General features: G+C 49.4%; 10 non-coding genes across 10 annotated transcripts; all 10 read right to left on the bottom strand.

Moving 5' to 3' along the window:
• Positions 1 to 1,848: 1,848 nt before the first annotated feature.
• Positions 1,849 to 1,922, bottom strand: Trnaa-agc (transfer RNA alanine (anticodon AGC)). The gene has a single exon. It is a non-coding gene; the product is annotated as a tRNA-Ala (tRNA).
• Positions 1,923 to 4,977: 3,055 nt separating this feature from the next.
• Trnaa-agc (transfer RNA alanine (anticodon AGC)) lies at positions 4,978 to 5,051 on the bottom strand. Its single transcript has one exon. It is a non-coding gene; the product is annotated as a tRNA-Ala (tRNA).
• A 1,491-nt stretch (positions 5,052 to 6,542) lies between these two features.
• Positions 6,543 to 6,616, bottom strand: Trnaa-agc (transfer RNA alanine (anticodon AGC)). The gene has a single exon. It is a non-coding gene; the product is annotated as a tRNA-Ala (tRNA).
• A 1,491-nt stretch (positions 6,617 to 8,107) lies between these two features.
• Positions 8,108 to 8,181, bottom strand: Trnaa-agc (transfer RNA alanine (anticodon AGC)). The gene has a single exon. It is a non-coding gene; the product is annotated as a tRNA-Ala (tRNA).
• Positions 8,182 to 9,643: 1,462 nt separating this feature from the next.
• Positions 9,644 to 9,717, bottom strand: Trnaa-agc (transfer RNA alanine (anticodon AGC)). Its single transcript has one exon. It is a non-coding gene; the product is annotated as a tRNA-Ala (tRNA).
• A 1,491-nt stretch (positions 9,718 to 11,208) lies between these two features.
• Trnaa-agc (transfer RNA alanine (anticodon AGC)) lies at positions 11,209 to 11,282 on the bottom strand. Its single transcript has one exon. It is a non-coding gene; the product is annotated as a tRNA-Ala (tRNA).
• A 1,491-nt stretch (positions 11,283 to 12,773) lies between these two features.
• Trnaa-agc (transfer RNA alanine (anticodon AGC)) lies at positions 12,774 to 12,847 on the bottom strand. Its single transcript has one exon. It is a non-coding gene; the product is annotated as a tRNA-Ala (tRNA).
• Positions 12,848 to 14,338: 1,491 nt separating this feature from the next.
• Positions 14,339 to 14,412, bottom strand: Trnaa-agc (transfer RNA alanine (anticodon AGC)). The gene has a single exon. It is a non-coding gene; the product is annotated as a tRNA-Ala (tRNA).
• A 1,490-nt stretch (positions 14,413 to 15,902) lies between these two features.
• Positions 15,903 to 15,976, bottom strand: Trnaa-agc (transfer RNA alanine (anticodon AGC)). Its single transcript has one exon. It is a non-coding gene; the product is annotated as a tRNA-Ala (tRNA).
• Positions 15,977 to 17,438: 1,462 nt separating this feature from the next.
• On the bottom strand, positions 17,439 to 17,512 carry Trnaa-agc (transfer RNA alanine (anticodon AGC)). The gene has a single exon. It is a non-coding gene; the product is annotated as a tRNA-Ala (tRNA).
• Positions 17,513 to 19,953: the final 2,441 nt, after the last annotated feature.

Here is a 19,953-nt window from a genome sequence, read left to right on the forward strand (position 1 = left end):
GTAGCAGCCGACTGCACGCAAAGAATGGGAACGTGCAGTGGGATTTACGTGAACTCGGCGCAAGGCAGATCTTTCCGACGTAGGCTTGAGAATCTTATGGGAACATTTGTACTGTTTCTTAATTAAGTGTAGGTGTGGGAGGAGGGTGCTTACTGCGCACGAATAAAAGCACGCTTGACAATTGTGGTTGCTAATCGTTCGCTTGTATCTGCCTAGACACCTCTGCTGGTAGGGAATTATTCCACTTGCATGGCAAGGGGCGCTTGTAGGTGTGTTAAAAATTCTGGAGGCGCTGGGTATCGATCCCAGTACCTCTCGCAATCTAAGCGAACGCTCTACCATCTGAGCTACGCCCACCCCCCGTTGACTAATAGTGCTACATACAGCCATATCAACGTCACAGACCCTTGCACTCCCATTATTCCGCAGACAAACGACACTTTCTATGTATCAGTGAGGGTGTCTTTCAGGTTTCGTGCATTCTCTATCGAATCGTAGTCGGCCACAATGAAAGTGGCACGCATAACGTCGAAAATAGAGTTCGGACACCGCTCTGAGTAAGACGAACGTGTTGTCCACTCTCTAGACTTCAATGACGTTATGCCGTGATACCTAAGACAGATCTGCACTCGATAACACCTCGATAACAGCCGGTCCCCACACTTACATCTGGCTCTCCTGATGACAGTATACATCATATCAGTCTGTGACGCTGGTTTTGCAACTTCTTGCGTGCCTTTATGTTCGCCGCGACCAACACTTACCATGCACTGACCACAAAACATGGAGGAGCCGGGGATTGAACCCGAGACCTTTCACACGCTAAGCGAACGATCTGCCAACTGAGCTACGGCTGCACACAGGACGAAGCCTGGCTATTCTCCATTCTTTGCGACTCTGATATGCACGAGCACGATGGTTGGTTGGTTTGTAGCGGCGAAGGTACCAGAGTACAAAGGCGCGGACACGTTCATATACACAAGAGTTCCAAGTAGTTCCGATGCTCTGGTATTACGAATGCAAATTCCGTCTGTTTTTAACGTCTTAAATTGAAAGGGCGGTCACAAATTGGTCCATTTCACTCCTTGTCGACAATCACACAGCACCTGAGGTAACAAGCACATCTCGAGCCCCATTGTGCTCTCCATTGTTCATGCCAACTCAGTGCCTCGCTCTTTGCTACTGTGTAAAACTCTTGTCGTCCAACTGCGAAACACTGGGACACGTCTTCATTGCACTGATATACTACGAAACGCTGCCCAAACTTGGCAATCACCCCTGCAGCCGACTTTTCCGACTTTACACGACGCTCACGCTAGTGACAGCCTTATTTATAGTTCGACGTCGCGCCAAAGCGAATGAGCACATTTCGCCTACGGCTTAGGCCGCTCTCCTAGTGTGGCTGCTCTGTGTCTGCAGGCAACGAGGGGCTGCAAGCTTCCTGTGTTCGCACCTATATCACCTGTGCTTGCTTGTCAGAGACAGACTATCGCAAAACATACAACTCACTCCATGAATTGATTGCTACGGCATCTGTTATCAGCAGTCACAACCAGCAACACCAGTAGCAGCCGACTGCACGCAAAGAATGGGAACGTGCAGTGGGATTTACGTGAACTCGGCGCAAGGCAGATCTTTCCGACGTAGGCTTGAGAATCTTATGGGAACATTTGTACTGTTTCTTAATTAAGTGTAGGTGTGGGAGGAGGGTGCTTACTGCGCACGAATAAAAGCACGCTTGACAATTGTGGTTGCTAATCGTTCGCTTGTATCTGCCTAGACACCTCTGCTGGTAGGGAATTATTCCACTTGCATGGCAAGGTGCGCTTGTAGGTGTGTTAAAAATTCTGGAGGCGCTGGGTATCGATCCCAGTACCTCTCGCACGCTAAGCGAGCGCTCTACCATCTGAGCTACGCCCACCCCCCCGTTGACTAATAGTGCTACATACAGCCATATCAACGTCACAGACCCTTGCACTCCCATTATTCCGCAGACAAACGACACTTTCTATGTATCAGTGAGGGTGTCTTTCAGGTTTCGTGCATTCTCTATCGAATCGTAGTCGGCCACAATGAAAGTGGCACGCATAACGTCGAAAATAGAGTTCGGACACCGCTCTGAGTAAGACGAACGTGTTGTCCACTCTCTAGACTTCAATGACGTTATGCCGTGATACCTAAGACAGATCTGCACTCGATAACACCTCGATAACAGCCGGTCCCCACACTTACATCTGGCTCTCCTGATGACAGTATACATCATATCAGTCTGTGACGCTGGTTTTGCAACTTCTTGCGTGCCTTTATGTTCGCCGCGACCAACACTTACCATGCACTGACCACAAAACATGGAGGAGCCGGGGATCGAACCCGAGACCTTTCACACGCTAAGCGAACGATCTGCCAACTGAGCTACGGCTGCACACACGACCAAGCCTGGCTATTCTCCATTCTTTGCGACTCTGATGTGCACGGGCACGATGGTTGTTTGGTTTGTAGCGGCGAAGGTACCAGAGTACAAAGGCGCGGACACGTTCATATACACAAGAGTTCCAAGTAGTTCCGATGCTCTGGTATTACGAATGCAAATTCCGTCTGTTTTTAACGTCTTAAATTGAAAGGGCGGTCACAAATTGGTCCATTTCACTCCTTGTCGACAATCACACAGCACCTGAGGTAACAAGCACATCTCGAGCCCCATTGTGCTCTCCATTGTTCATGCCAACTCAGTGCCTCGCTCTTTGCTACTGTGTAAAACTCTTGTCGTCCAACTGCGAAACACTGGGACACGTCTTCATTGCACTGATATACTACGAAACGCTGCCCAAACTTGGCAATCACCCCTGCAGCCGACTTTTCCGACTTCACGCAACGCTCACGCTAGTGACAGCCTTATTTATAGTTCGACGTCGCGCCAAAGCGAATGAGCACATTTCGCCTACGGCTTAGGCCGCTCTCCTAGTGTGGCTGCTCTGTGTCTGCAGGCAACGAGGGGCTGCAAGCTTCCTGTGTTCGCACCTATATCACCTGTGCTTGCTTGTCAGAGACAGACTATCGCAAAACATACAACTCACTCCATGAATTGATTGCTACGGCATCTGTTATCAGCAGTCACAACCAGCAACACCAGTAGCAGCCGACTGCACGCAAAGAATGGGAACGTGCAGTGGGATTTACGTGAACTCGGCGCAAGGCAGATCTTTCCGACGTAGGCTTGAGAATCTTATGGGAACATTTGTACTGTTTCTTAATTAAGTGTAGGTGTGGGAGGAGGGTGCTTCCTGCGCACGAATAAAAGCACGCTTGACAATTGTGGTTGCTAATCGTTCGCTTGTATCTGCCTAGACACCTCTGCTGGTAGGGAATTATTCCACATGCATGGCAAGGTGCGCTTGTAGGTGTGTTAAAAATTCTGGAGGCGCTGGGTATCGATCCCAGTACCTCTCGCACGCTAAGCGAGCGCTCTACCATCCGAGCTACGCCCACCCCCCGTTGACTAATAGTGCTACATACAGCCATATCAACGTCACAGACCCTTGCACTCCCATTATTCCGCAGACAAACGACACTTTCTATGTATCAGTGAGGGTGTCTTTCAGGTTTCGTGCATTCTCTATCGAATCGTAGTCGGCCACAATGAAAGTGGCACGCATAACGTCGAAAATAGAGTTCGGACACCGCTCTGAGTAAGACGAACGTGTTGTCCACTCTCTAGACTTCAATGACGTTATGCCGTGATACCTAAGACAGATCTGCACTCGATAACACCTCGATAACAGCCGGTCCCCACACTTACATCTGGCTCTCCTGATGACAGTATACATCATATCAGTCTGTGACGCTGGTTTTGCAACTTCTTGCGTGCCTTTATGTTCGCCGCGACCAACACTTACCATGCACTGACCACAAAACATGGAGCAGCCGGGGATTGAACCCGAGACCTTTCACACGCTAAGCGAACGATCTGCCAACTGAGCTACGGCTGCACACAGGACGAAGCCTGGCTATTCTCCATTCTTTGCGACTCTGATGTGCACGAGCACGATGGTTGGTTGGTTTGTAGCGGCGAAGGTACCAGAGTACAAAGGCGCGGACACGTTCATATACACAAGAGTTCCAAGTAGTTCCGATGCTCTGGTATTACGAATGCAAATTCCGTCTGTTTTTAACGTCTTAAATTGAAAGGGCGGTCACAAATTGGTCCATTTCACTCCTTGTCGACAATCACACAGCACCTGAGGTAACAAGCACATCTCGAGCCCCATTGTGCTCTCCATTGTTCATGCCAACTCAGTGCCTCGCTCTTTGCTACTGTGTAAAACTCTTGTCGTCCAACTGCGAAACACTGGGACACGTCTTCATTGCACTGATATACTACGAAACGCTGCCCAAACTTGGCAATCACCCCTGCAGCCGACTTTTCCGACTTTACACGACGCTCACGCTAGTGACAGCCTTATTTATAGTTCGACGTCGCGCCAAAGCGAATGAGCACATTTCGCCTACGGCTTAGGCCGCTCTCCTAGTGTGGCTGCTCTGTGTCTGCAGGCAACGAGGGGCTGCAAGCTTCCTGTGTTCGCACCTATATCACCTGTGCTTGCTTGTCAGAGACAGACTATCGCAAAACATACAACTCACTCCATGAATTGATTGCTACGGCATCTGTTATCAGCAGTCACAACCAGCAACACCAGTAGCAGCCGACTGCACGCAAAGAATGGGAACGTGCAGTGGGATTTACGTGAACTCGGCGCAAGGCAGATCTTTCCGACGTAGGCTTGAGAATCTTATGGGAACATTTGTACTGTTTCTTAATTAAGTGTAGGTGTGGGAGGAGGGTGCTTCCTGCGCACGAATAAAAGCACGCTTGACAATTGTGGTTGCTAATCGTTCGCTTGTATCTGCCTAGACACCTCTGCTGGTAGGGAATTATTCCACTTGCATGGCAAGGTGCGCTTGTAGGTGTGTTAAAAATTCTGGAGGCGCTGGGTATCGATCCCAGTACCTCTCGCACGCTAAGCGAGCGCTCTACCATCTGAGCTACGCCCACCCCCCCGTTGACTAATAGTGCTACATACAGCCATATCAACGTCACAGACCCTTGCACTCCCATTATTCCGCAGACAAACGACACTTTCTATGTATCAGTGAGGGTGTCTTTCAGGTTTCGTGCATTCTCTATCGAATCGTAGTCGGCCACAATGAAAGTGGCACGCATAACGTCGAAAATAGAGTTCGGACACCGCTCTGAGTAAGACGAACGTGTTGTCCACTCTCTAGACTTCAATGACGTTATGCCGTGATACCTAAGACAGATCTGCACTCGATAACACCTCGATAACAGCCGGTCCCCACACTTACATCTGGCTCTCCTGATGACAGTATACATCATATCAGTCTGTGACGCTGGTTTTGCAACTTCTTGCGTGCCTTTATGTTCGCCGCGACCAACACTTACCATGCACTGACCACAAAACATGGAGGAGCCGGGGATCGAACCCGAGACCTTTCACACGCTAAGCGAACGATCTGCCGACTGAGCTACGGCTGCACACACGACCAAGCCTGGCTATTCTCCATTCTTTGCGACTCTGATGTGCACGGGCACGATGGTTGGTTGGTTTGTAGCGGCGAAGGTACCAGAGTACAAAGGCGCGGACACGTTCATATACACAAGAGTTCCAAGTAGTTCCGATGCTCTGGTATTACGAATGCAAATTCCGTCTGTTTTTAACGTCTTAAATTGAAAGGGCGGTCACAAATTGGTCCATTTCACTCCTTGTCGACAATCACACAGCACCTGAGGTAACAAGCACATCTCGAGCCCCATTGTGCTCTCCATTGTTCATGCCAACTCAGTGCCTCGCTCTTTGCTACTGTGTAAAACACTTGTCGTCCAACTGCGAAACACTGGGACACGTCTTCATTGCACTGATATACTACGAAACGCTGCCCAAACTTGGCAATCACCCCTGCAGCCGACTTTTCCGACTTTACACGACGCTCACGCTAGTGACAGCCTTATTTATAGTTCGACGTCGCGCCAAAGCGAATGAGCACATTTCGCCTACGGCTTAGGCCGCTCTCCTAGTGTGGCTGCTCTGTGTCTGCAGGCAACGAGGGGCTGCAAGCTTCCTGTGTTCGCACCTATATCACCTGTGCTTGCTTGTCAGAGACAGACTATCGCAAAACATACAACTCACTCCATGAATTGATTGCTACGGCATCTGTTATCAGCAGTCACAACCAGCAACACCAGTAGCAGCCGACTGCACGCAAAGAATGGGAACGTGCAGTGGGATTTACGTGAACTCGGCGCAAGGCAGATCTTTCCGACGTAGGCTTGAGAATCTTATGGGAACATTTGTACTGTTTCTTAATTAAGTGTAGGAGTGGGAGGAGGGTGCTTACTGCGCACGAATAAAAGCACGCTTGACAATTGTGGTTGCTAATCGTTCGCTTGTATCTGCCTAGACACCTCTGCTGGTAGGGAATTATTCCACTTGCATGGCAAGGTGCGCTTGTAGGTGTGTTAAAAATTCTGGAGGCGCTGGGTATCGATCCCAGTACCTCTCGCACGCTAAGCGAGCGCTCTACCATCTGAGCTACGCCCACCCCCCCGTTGACTAATAGTGCTACATACAGCCATATCAACGTCACAGACCCTTGCACTCCCATTATTCCGCAGACAAACGACACTTTCTATGTATCAGTGAGGGTGTCTTTCAGGTTTCGTGCATTCTCTATCGAATCGTAGTCGGCCACAATGAAAGTGGCACGCATAACGTCGAAAATAGAGTTCGGACACCGCTCTGAGTAAGACGAACGTGTTGTCCACTCTCTAGACTTCAATGACGTTATGCCGTGATACCTAAGACAGATCTGCACTCGATAACACCTCGATAACAGCCGGTCCCCACACTTACATCTGGCTCTCCTGATGACAGTATACATCATATCAGTCTGTGACGCTGGTTTTGCAACTTCTTGCGTGCCTTTATGTTCGCCGCGACCAACACTTACCATGCACTGACCACAAAACATGGAGGAGCCGGGGATCGAACCCGAGACCTTTCACACGCTAAGCGAACGATCTGCCAACTGAGCTACGGCTGCACACACGACCAAGCCTGGCTATTCTCCATTCTTTGCGACTCTGATGTGCACGAGCACGATGGTTGGTTGGTTTGTAGCGGCGAAGGTACCAGAGTACAAAGGCGCGGACACGTTCATATACACAAGAGTTCCAAGTAGTTCCGATGCTCTGGTATTACGAATGCAAATTCCGTCTGTTTTTAACGTCTTAAATTGAAAGGGCGGTCACAAATTGGTCCATTTCACTCCTTGTCGACAATCACACAGCACCTGAGGTAACAAGCACATCTCGAGCCCCATTGTGCTCTCCATTGTTCATGCCAACTCAGTGCCTCGCTCTTTGCTACTGTGTAAAACTCTTGTCGTCCAACTGCGAAACACTGGGACACGTCTTCATTGCACTGATATACTACGAAACGCTGCCCAAACTTGGCAATCACCCCTGCAGCCGACTTTTCCGACTTTACACGACGCTCACGCTAGTGACAGCCTTATTTATAGTTCGACGTCGCGCCAAAGCGAATGAGCACATTTCGCCTACGGCTTAGGCCGCTCTCCTAGTGTGGCTGCTCTGTGTCTGCAGGCAACGAGGGGCTGCAAGCTTCCTGTGTTCGCACCTATATCACCTGTGCTTGCTTGTCAGAGACAGACTATCGCAAAACATACAACTCACTCCATGAATTGATTGCTACGGCATCTGTTATCAGCAGTCACAACCAGCAACACCAGTAGCAGCCGACTGCACGCAAAGAATGGGAACGTGCAGTGGGATTTACGTGAACTCGGCGCAAGGCAGATCTTTCCGACGTAGGCTTGAGAATCTTATGGGAACATTTGTACTGTTTCTTAATTAAGTGTAGGTGTGGGAGGAGGGTGCTTCCTGCGCACGAATAAAAGCACGCTTGACAATTGTGGTTGCTAATCGTTCGCTTGTATCTGCCTAGACACCTCTGCTGGTAGGGAATTATTCCACTTGCATGGCAAGGTGCGCTTGTAGGTGTGTTAAAAATTCTGGAGGCGCTGGGTATCGATCCCAGTACCTCTCGCACGCTAAGCGAGCGCTCTACCATCTGAGCTACGCCCACCCCCCCGTTGACTAATAGTGCTACATACAGCCATATCAACGTCACAGACCCTTGCACTCCCATTATTCCGCAGACAAACGACACTTTCTATGTATCAGTGAGGGTGTCTTTCAGGTTTCGTGCATTCTCTATCGAATCGTAGTCGGCCACAATAAAAGTGGCACGCATAACGTCGAAAATAGAGTTCGGACACCGCTCTGAGTAAGACGAACGTGTTGTCCACTCTCTAGACTTCAATGACGTTATGCCGTGATACCTAAGACAGATCTGCACTCGATAACACCTCGATAACAGCCGGTCCCCACACTTACATCTGGCTCTCCTGATGACAGTATACATCATATCAGTCTGTGACGCTGGTTTTGCAACTTCTTGCGTGCCTTTATGTTCGCCGCGACCAACACTTACCATGCACTGACCACAAAACATGGAGGAGCCGGGGATCGAACCCGAGACCTTTCACACGCTAAGCGAACGATCTGCCAACTGAGCTACGGCTGCACACACGACCAAGCCTGGCTATTCTCCATTCTTTGCGACTCTGATGTGCACGGGCACGATGGTTGGTTGGTTTGTAGCGGCGAAGGTACCAGAGTACAAAGGCGCGGACACGTTCATATACACAAGAGTTCCAAGTAGTTCCGATGCTCTGGTATTACGAATGCAAATTCCGTCTGTTTTTAACGTCTTAAATTGAAAGGGCGGTCACAAATTGGTCCATTTCACTCCTTGTCGACAATCACACAGCACCTGAGGTAACAAGCACATCTCGAGCCCCATTGTGCTCTCCATTGTTCATGCCAACTCAGTGCCTCGCTCTTTGCTACTGTGTAAAACACTTGTCGTCCAACTGCGAAACACTGGGACACGTCTTCATTGCACTGATATACTACGAAACGCTGCCCAAACTTGGCAATCACCCCTGCAGCCGACTTTTCCGACTTTACACGACGCTCACGCTAGTGACAGCCTTATTTATAGTTCGACGTCGCGCCAAAGCGAATGAGCACATTTCGCCTACGGCTTAGGCCGCTCTCCTAGTGTGGCTGCTCTGTGTCTGCAGGCAACGAGGGGCTGCAAGCTTCCTGTGTTCGCACCTATATCACCTGTGCTTGCTTGTCAGAGACAGACTATCGCAAAACATACAACTCACTCCATGAATTGATTGCTACGGCATCTGTTATCAGCAGTCACAACCAGCAACACCAGTAGCAGCCGACTGCACGCAAAGAATGGGAACGTGCAGTGGGATTTACGTGAACTCGGCGCAAGGCAGATCTTTCCGACGTAGGCTTGAGAATCTTATGGGAACATTTGTACTGTTTCTTAATTAAGTGTAGGTGTGGGAGGAGGGTGCTTCCTGCGCACGAATAAAAGCACGCTTGACAATTGTGGTTGCTAATCGTTCGCTTGTATCTGCCTAGACACCTCTGCTGGTTGCGCTGTAGGTGTGTTAAAAATTCTGGAGGCGCTGGGTATCGATCCCAGTACCTCTCGCACGCTAAGCGAGCGCTCTACCATCTGAGCTACGCCCACCCCCCCGTTGACTAATAGTGCTACATACAGCCATATCAACGTCACAGACCCTTGCACTCCCATTATTCCGCAGACAAACGACACTTTCTATGTATCAGTGAGGGTGTCTTTCAGGTTTCGTGCATTCTCTATCGAATCGTAGTCGGCCACAATGAAAGTGGCACGCATAACGTCGAAAATAGAGTTCGGACACCGCTCTGAGTAAGACGAACGTGTTGTCCACTCTCTAGACTTCAATGACGTTATGCCGTGATACCTAAGACAGATCTGCACTCGATAACACCTCGATAACAGCCGGTCCCCACACTTACATCTGGCTCTCCTGATGACAGTATACATCATATCAGTCTGTGACGCTGGTTTTGCAACTTCTTGCGTGCCTTTATGTTCGCCGCGACCAACACTTACCATGCACTGACCACAAAACATGGAGGAGCCGGGGATCGAACCCGAGACCTTTCACACGCTAAGCGAACGATCTGCCAACTGAGCTACGGCTGCACACACGACCAAGCCTGGCTATTCTCCATTCTTTGCGACTCTGATGTGCACGGGCACGATGGTTGTTTGGTTTGTAGCGGCGAAGGTACCAGAGTACAAAGGCGCGGACACGTTCATATACACAAGAGTTCCAAGTAGTTCCGATGCTCTGGTATTACGAATGCAAATTCCGTCTGTTTTTAACGTCTTAAATTTAAAGGGCGGTCACAAATTGGTCCATTTCACTCCTTGTCGACAATCACACAGCACCTGAGGTAACAAGCACATCTCGAGCCCCATTGTGCTCTCCATTGTTCATGCCAACTCAGTGCCTCGCTCTTTGCTACTGTGTAAAACTCTTGTCGTCCAACTGCGAAACACTGGGACACGTCTTCATTGCACTGATATACTACGAAACGCTGCCCAAACTTGGCAATCACCCCTGCAGCCGACTTTTCCGACTTCACGCAACGCTCACGCTAGTGACAGCCTTATTTATAGTTCGACGTCGCGCCAAAGCGAATGAGCACATTTCGCCTACGGCTTAGGCCGCTCTCCTAGTGTGGCTGCTCTGTGTCTGCAGGCAACGAGGGGCTGCAAGCTTCCTGTGTTCGCACCTATATCACCTGTGCTTGCTTGTCAGAGACAGACTATCGCAAAACATACAACTCACTCCATGAATTGATTGCTACGGCATCTGTTATCAGCAGTCACAACCAGCAACACCAGTAGCAGCCGACTGCACGCAAAGAATGGGAACGTGCAGTGGGATTTACGTGAACTCGGCGCAAGGCAGATCTTTCCGACGTAGGCTTGAGAATCTTACGGGAACATTTGTACTGTTTCTTAATTAAGTGTAGGTGTGGGAGGAGGGTGCTTACTGCGCACGAATAAAAGCACGCTTGACAATTGTGGTTGCTAATCGTTCGCTTGTATCTGCCTAGACACCTCTGCTGGTTGGGAATTATTCCACTTGCATGGCAAGGGGCGCTTGTAGGTGTGTTAAAAATTCTGGAGGCGCTGGGTATCGATCCCAGTACCTCTCGCACGCTAAGCGAGCGCTCTACCATCTGAGCTACGCCCACCCCCCGTTGACTAATAGTGCTACATACAGCCATATCAACGTCACAGACCCTTGCACTCCCATTATTCCGCAGACAAACGACACTTTCTATGTATCAGTGAGGGTGTCTTTCAGGTTTCGTGCATTCTCTATCGAATCGTAGTCGGCCACAATGAAAGTGGCACGCATAACGTCGAAAATAGAGTTCGGACACCGCTCTGAGTAAGACGAACGTGTTGTCCACTCTCTAGACTTCAATGACGTTATGCCGTGATACCTAAGACAGATCTGCACTCGATAACACCTCGATAACAGCCGGTCCCCACACTTACATCTGGCTCTCCTGATGACAGTATACATCATATCAGTCTGTGACGCTGGTTTTGCAACTTCTTGCGTGCCTTTATGTTCGCCGCGACCAACACTTACCATGCACTGACCACAAAACATGGAGGAGCCGGGGATTGAACCCGAGACCTTTCACACGCTAAGCGAACGATCTGCCAACTGAGCTACGGCTGCACACAGGACGAAGCCTGGCTATTCTCCATTCTTTGCGACTCTGATGTGCACGAGCACGATGGTTGGTTGGTTTGTAGCGGCGAAGGTACCAGAGTACAAAGGCGCGGACACGTTCATATACACCAGAGTTCCAAGTAGTTCCGATGCTCTGGTATTACGAATGCAAATTCCGTCTGTTTTTAACGTCTTAAATTGAAAGGGCGGTCACAAATTGGTCCATTTCACTCCTTGTCGACAATCACACAGCACCTGAGGTAACAAGCACATCTCGAGCCCCATTGTGCTCTCCATTGTTCATGCCAACTCAGTGCCTCGCTCTTTGCTACTGTGTAAAACTCTTGTCGTCCAACTGCGAAACACTGGGACACGTCTTCATTGCACTGATATACTACGAAACGCTGCCCAAACTTGGCAATCACCCCTGCAGCCGACTTTTCCGACTTTACACGACGCTCACGCTAGTGACAGCCTTATTTATAGTTCGACGTGCGCGCCAAAGCGAATGAGCACATTTCGCCTACGGCTTAGGCCGCTCTCCTAGTGTGGCTGCTCTGTGTCTGCAGGCAACGAGGGGCTGCAAGCTTCCTGTGTTCGCACCTATATCACCTGTGCTTGCTTGTCAGAGACAGACTATCGCAAAACATACAACTCACTCCATGAATTGATTGCTACGGCATCTGTTATCAGCAGTCACAACCAGCAACACCAGTAGCAGCCGACTGCACGCAAAGAATGGGAACGTGCAGTGGGATTTACGTGAACTCGGCGCAAGGCAGATCTTTCCGACGTAGGCTTGAGAATCTTATGGGAACATTTGTACTGTTTCTTAATTAAGTGTAGGTGTGGGAGGAGTGTGCTTCCTGCGCACGAATAAAAGCACGCTTGACAATTGTGGTTGCTAATCGTTCGCTTGTATCTGCCTAGACACCTCTGCTGGTAGGGAATTATTCCACTTGCATGGCAAGGTGCGCTTGTAGGTGTGTTAAAAATTCTGGAGGCGCTGGGTATCGATCCCAGTACCTCTCGCACGCTAAGCGAGCGCTCTACCATCTGAGCTACGCCCACCCCCCCGTTGACTAATAGTGCTACATACAGCCATATCAACGTCACAGACCCTTGCACTCCCATTATTCCGCAGACAAACGACACTTTCTATGTATCAGTGAGGGTGTCTTTCAGGTTTCGTGCATTCTCTATCGAATCGTAGTCGGCCACAATGAAAGTGGCACGCATAACGTCGAAAATAGAGTTCGGACACCGCTCTGAGTAAGACGAACGTGTTGTCCACTCTCTAGACTTCAATGACGTTATGCCGTGATACCTAAGACAGATCTGCACTCGATAACACCTCGATAACAGCCGGTCCCCACACTTACATCTGGCTCTCCTGATGACAGTATACATCATATCAGTCTGTGACGCTGGTTTTGCAACTTCTTGCGTGCCTTTATGTTCGCCGCGACCAACACTTACCATGCACTGACCACAAAACATGAAGGAGCCGGGGATCGAACCCGAGACCTTTCACACGCTAAGCGAACGATCTGCCAACTGAGCTACGGCTGCACACACGACCAAGCCTGGCTATTCTCCATTCTTTGCGACTCTGATGTGCACGGGCACGATGGTTGTTTGGTTTGTAGCGGCGAAGGTACCAGAGTACAAAGGCGCGGACACGTTCATATACACAAGAGTTCCAAGTAGTTCCGATGCTCTGGTATTACGAATGCAAATTCCGTCTGTTTTTAACGTCTTAAATTGAAAGGGCGGTCACAAATTGGTCCATTTCACTCCTTGTCGACAATCACACAGCACCTGAGGTAACAAGCACATCTCGAGCCCCATTGTGCTCTCCATTGTTCATGCCAACTCAGTGCCTCGCTCTTTGCTACTGTGTAAAACTCTTGTCGTCCAACTGCGAAACACTGGGACACGTCTTCATTGCACTGATATACTACGAAACGCTGCCCAAACTTGGCAATCACCCCTGCAGCCGACTTTTCCGACTTTACACGACGCTCACGCTAGTGACAGCCTTATTTATAGTTCGACGTCGCGCCAAAGCGAATGAGCACATTTCGCCTACGGCTTAGGCCGCTCTCCTAGTGTGGCTGCTCTGTGTCTGCAGGCAACGAGGGGCTGCAAGCTTCCTGTGTTCGCACCTATATCACCTGTGCTTGCTTGTCAGAGACAGACTATCGCAAAACATACAACTCACTCCATGAATTGATTGCTACGGCATCTGTTATCAGCAGTCACAACCAGCAACACCAGTAGCAGCCGACTGCACGCAAAGAATGGGAACGTGCAGTGGGATTTACGTGAACTCGGCGCAAGGCAGATCTTTCCGACGTAGGCTTGAGAATCTTATGGGAACATTTGTACTGTTTCTTAATTAAGTGTAGGTGTGGGAGGAGGGTGCTTACTGCGCACGAATAAAAGCACGCTTGACAATTGTGGTTGCTAATCGTTCGCTTGTATCTGCCTAGACACCTCTGCTGGTTGGGAATTATTCCACTTGCATGGCAAGGGGCGCTTGTAGGTGTGTTAAAAATTCTGGAGGCGCTGGGTATCGATCCCAGTACCTCTCGCACGCTAAGCGAGCGCTCTACCATCTGAGCTACGCCCACCCCCCGTTGACTAATAGTGCTACATACAGCCATATCAACGTCACAGACCCTTGCACTCCCATTATTCCGCAGACAAACGACACTTTCTATGTATCAGTGAGGGTGTCTTTCAGGTTTCGTGCATTCTCTATCGAATCGTAGTCGGCCACAATGAAAGTGGCACGCATAACGTCGAAAATAGAGTTCGGACACCGCTCTGAGTAAGACGAACGTGTTGTCCACTCTCTAGACTTCAATGACGTTATGCCGTGATACCTAAGACAGATCTGCACTCGATAACACCTCGATAACAGCCGGTCCCCACACTTACATCTGGCTCTCCTGATGACAGTATACATCATATCAGTCTGTGACGCTGGTTTTGCAACTTCTTGCGTGCCTTTATGTTCGCCGCGACCAACACTTACCATGCACTGACCACAAAACATGGAGGAGCCGGGGATTGAACCCGAGACCTTTCACACGCTAAGCGAACGATCTGCCAACTGAGCTACGGCTGCACACAGGACGAAGCCTGGCTATTCTCCATTCTTTGCGACTCTGATGTGCACGAGCACGATGGTTGGTTGGTTTGTAGCGGCGAAGGTACCAGAGTACAAAGGCGCGGACACGTTCATATACACAAGAGTTCCAAGTAGTTCCGATGCTCTGGTATTACGAATGCAAATTCCGTCTGTTTTTAACGTCTTAAATTGAAAGGGCGGTCACAAATTGGTCCATTTCACTCCTTGTCGACAATCACACAGCACCTGAGGTAACAAGCACATCTCGAGCCCCATTGTGCTCTCCATTGTTCATGCCAACTCAGTGCCTCGCTCTTTGCTACTGTGTAAAACTCTTGTCGTCCAACTGCGAAACACTGGGACACGTCTTCATTGCACTGATATACTACGAAACGCTGCCCAAACTTGGCAATCACCCCTGCAGCCGACTTTTCCGACTTTACACGACGCTCACGCTAGTGACAGCCTTATTTATAGTTCGACGTCGCGCCAAAGCGAATGAGCACATTTCGCCTACGGCTTAGGCCGCTCTCCTAGTGTGGCTGCTCTGTGTCTGCAGGCAACGAGGGGCTGCAAGCTTCCTGTGTTCGCACCTATATCACCTGTGCTTGCTTGTCAGAGACAGACTATCGCAAAACATACAACTCACTCCATGAATTGATTGCTACGGCATCTGTTATCAGCAGTCACAACCAGCAACACCAGTAGCAGCCGACTGCACGCAAAGAATGGGAACGTGCAGTGGGATTTACGTGAACTCGGCGCAAGGCAGATCTTTCCGACGTAGGCTTGAGAATCTTATGGGAACATTTGTACTGTTTCTTAATTAAGTGTAGGTGTGGGAGGAGGGTGCTTCCTGCGCACGAATAAAAGCACGCTTGACAATTGTGGTTGCTAATCGTTCGCTTGTATCTGCCTAGACACCTCTGCTGGTAGGGAATTAATCCACTTGCATGGCAAGGTGCGCTTGTAGGTGTGTTAAAAATTCTGGAGGCGCTGGGTATCGATCCCAGTACCTCTCGCACGCTAAGCGAGCGCTCTACCATCTGAGCTACGCCCACCCCCCCGTTGACTAATAGTGCTACATACAGCCATATCAACGTCACAGACCCTTGCACTCCCATTATTCCGCAGACAAACGACACTTTCTATGTATCAGTGAGGGTGTCTTTCAGGTTTCGTGCATTCTCTATCGAATCGTAGTCGGCCACAATGAAAGTGGCACGCATAACGTCGAAAATAGAGTTCGGACACCGCTCTGAGTAAGACGAACGTGTTGTCCACTCTCTAGACTTCAATGACGTTATGCCGTGATACCTAAGACAGATCTGCACTCGATAACACCTCGATAACAGCCGGTCCCCACACTTACATCTGGCTCTCCTGATGACAGTATACATCATATCAGTCTGTGACGCTGGTTTTGCAACTTCTTGCGTGCCTTTATGTTCGCCGCGACCAACACTTACCATGCACTGACCACAAAACATGGAGGAGCCGGGGATCGAACCCGAGACTTTTCACACGCTAAGCGAACGATCTGCCAACTGAGCTACGGCTGCACCCACGACCAACCCTGGCTATTCTCCATTCTTTGCGACTCTGATGTGCACGGGCACGATGGTTGTTTGGTTTGTAGCGGCGAAGGTACCAGAGTACAAAGGCGCGGACACGTTCATATACACAAGAGTTCCAAGTAGTTCCGATGCTCTGGTATTACGAATGCAAATTCCGTCTGTTTTTAACGTCTTAAATTGAAAGGGCGGTCACAAATTGGTCCATTTCACTCCTTGTCGACAATCACACAGCACCTGAGGTAACAAGCACATCTCGAGCCCCATTGTGCTCTCCATTGTTCATGCCAACTCAGTGCCTCGCTCTTTGCTACTGTGTAAAACTCTTGTCGTCCAACTGCGAAACACTGGGACACGTCTTCATTGCACTGATATACTACGAAACGCTGCCCAAACTTGGCAATCACCCCTGCAGCCGACTTTTCCGACTTTACACGACGCTCACGCTAGTGACAGCCTTATTTATAGTTCGACGTCGCGCCAAAGCGAATGAGCACATTTCGCCTACGGCTTAGGCCGCTCTCCTAGTGTGGCTGCTCTGTGTCTGCAGGCAACGAGGGGCTGCAAGCTTCCTGTGTTCGCACCTATATCACCTGTGCTTGCTTGTCAGAGACAGACTATCGCAAAACATACAACTCACTCCATGAATTGATTGCTACGGCATCTGTTATCAGCAGTCACAACCAGCAACACCAGTAGCAGCCGACTGCACGCAAAGAATGGGAACGTGCAGTGGGATTTACGTGAACTCGGCGCAAGGCAGATCTTTCCGACGTAGGCTTGAGAATCTTATGGGAACATTTGTACTGTTTCTTAATTAAGTGTAGGTGTGGGAGGAGGGTGCTTCCTGCGCACGAATAAAAGCACGCTTGACAATTGTGGTTGCTAATCGTTCGCTTGTATCTGCCTAGACACCTCTGCTGGTTGCGCTGTAGGTGTGTTAAAAATTCTGGAGGCGCTGGGTATCGATCCCAGTACCTCTCGCACGCTAAGCGAGCGCTCTACCATCTGAGCTACGCCCACCCCCCCCCCGTTGACTAATAGTGCTACATACAGCCATATCAACGTCACAGACCCTTGCACTCCCATTATTCCGCAGACAAACGACACTTTCTATGTATCAGTGAGGGTGTCTTTCAGGTTTCGTGCATTCTCTATCGAATCGTAGTCGGCCACAATGAAAGTCTACATCTACATCCGTACTCCGCAAGCCACCTGACGGTGTGTGGCGGAGGGTACCCTGAGTACCTCTATCGGTTCTCCCTTCTATTCCAGTCTCGTATTGTACGTGGAAAGAAGGATTGTCGGTATGCTTCTGTGTGGGCTCTAATCTCTCTGATTTTATCCTCATGGTCTCTTCGCGAGATATACGTAGGAGGGAGCAATATACTGCTTGACTCTTCGGTGAAGGTATGTTTTCGAAACTTCAACAAAAGCCCGTACCGAGCTACTGAGCGTCTCTCCTGCAGAGTCTTCCACTGGAGTTTATCTATCATCTCCGTAACGCTTTGGCAATTACTAAATGATCCTGTAACGAAGCGCGCTGCTCTCCGTTGGATCTTCTCTATCTCTTCTATCAACCCTACCTGGTGCGGATCCCACACTGCTGAGCAGTATTCAAGCATTGGGCGAACAAGCGTACTGTAACCTACTTCCTTTGTTGTCGGATTGCATTTCCTTAGGATTCTTCCAATGAATCTCAGTCTGGCATCTGCTTTACCGACGATCAACTTTATATGATCATTCCATTTTAAATCACTCCTAATGCGTACTCCCAGATAATTTATGGAATTAACTGCTTCCAGTTGCTGACCTGCTATTTTGTAGCTAAATGATAAGGGACCTATCTTTCTATGTATTCGCATCACATTACACTTCGCTACATTGAGATTCAATTGCCATTCCGTGCACCATGCGTCAATTCGCTGCAGATCCTCCTGCATTTCAGTACAATTTTTCATTGTTGCAACCTCTCGATACACCACAGCATCATCTGCAAAAAGCCTCAGTGAACTTCCGATGTCATCCACCAGGTCATTTATGTATATTGTGAATAGCAACGGTCCTATGACACTCCCCTGCGGCACACCTGAAATCACTCTTACTTCGGAAGACTTCTCTCCATTGAGAATGACGTGCTGCGTTCTGTTATCTAGGAACTCCTCAATCCAATCACACAATTGATCTGATAGTCCGTATGCTCTTACTTTGTTCATTAAACGACTATGGGGAACTGTGTCAAACGCCTTGCGGAAGTCAAGAAACACGGCATCTACCTGTGAACCCGTGTCTAAGGCCCTCTGAGTCTCGTGGACGAATAGCGAGAGCTGGGTTTCACACGATCGTCTTTTTCGAAACCCATGCTGATTCCTACAGAGTAGATTTCTAGTCTCCAGAAAAGACATTATACTCGAACATAATACGTGTTCCAAAATTCTACAACTGATCGACGTTAGAGATATAGGTCTATAGTTCTGCACATCTGTTCGACGTCCCTTCTTGAGAACGGGGATGACCTGTGGCACGCATAACGTCGAAAATAGAGTTCGGACACCGCTCTGAGTAAGACGAACGTGTTGTCCACTCTCTAGACTTCAATGACGTTATGCCGTGATACCTAAGACAGATCTGCACTCGATAACACCTCGATAACAGCCGGTCCCCACACTTACATCTGGCTCTCCTGATGACAGTATACATCATATCAGTCTGTGACGCTGGTTTTGAAACTTCGTGTGTGCCTTTATGTTCGCCGCGACCAACACTTACCATGCAATGACCACAAAACATGGAGGAGCCGGGGATTGAACCCGAGACCTTTCACACGCTAAGCGAACGATCTGCCAACTGAGCTACGGCTGCACACACGACCAAGCCTGGATATTCTCCATTCTTTGCGACTCTGATGTGCACGGGCACGATGGTTGGTTGGTTTGTAGCGGCGAAGGTACCAGAGTACAAAGGCGCGGACACGTTCATATACACAAGAGTTCCAAGTAGTTCCGATGCTCTGGTATTACGAATGCAAATTCCGTCTGTTTTTAACGTCTTAAATTGAAAGGGCGGTCACAAATTGGTCCATTTCACTCCTTGTCGACAATCACACAGCACCTGAGGTAACAAGCACATCTCGAGCCCCATTGTGCTCTCCGTTGTTCATGCCAACTCAGTGCCTCGCTCTTTGCTACTGTGTAAAACTCTTGTCGTCCAACTGCGAAACACTGGGACACGTCTTCATTGCACTGATATACTACGAAACGCTGCCCAAACTTGGCAATCACCCCTGCAGCCGACTTTTAGGACTTTACACGACGCTCACGCTAGTGACGTCGCGCCAAAGCGAATGAGCACATTTCGCCTACGGCTTAGGCCGCTCTCCTAGTGTGGCTGCTCTGTGTCTGCAGGCAACGAGGGGCTGCAAGCTTCCTGTGTTCGCACCTATATCACCTGTGCTTGCTTGTCAGA

The sequence above is a fragment of the Schistocerca gregaria genome, unplaced genomic scaffold (genome assembly GCF_023897955.1).
Source record: "Schistocerca gregaria isolate iqSchGreg1 unplaced genomic scaffold, iqSchGreg1.2 ptg000180l, whole genome shotgun sequence".
NCBI classification, from domain to species: domain Eukaryota; kingdom Metazoa; phylum Arthropoda; class Insecta; order Orthoptera; family Acrididae; genus Schistocerca; species Schistocerca gregaria.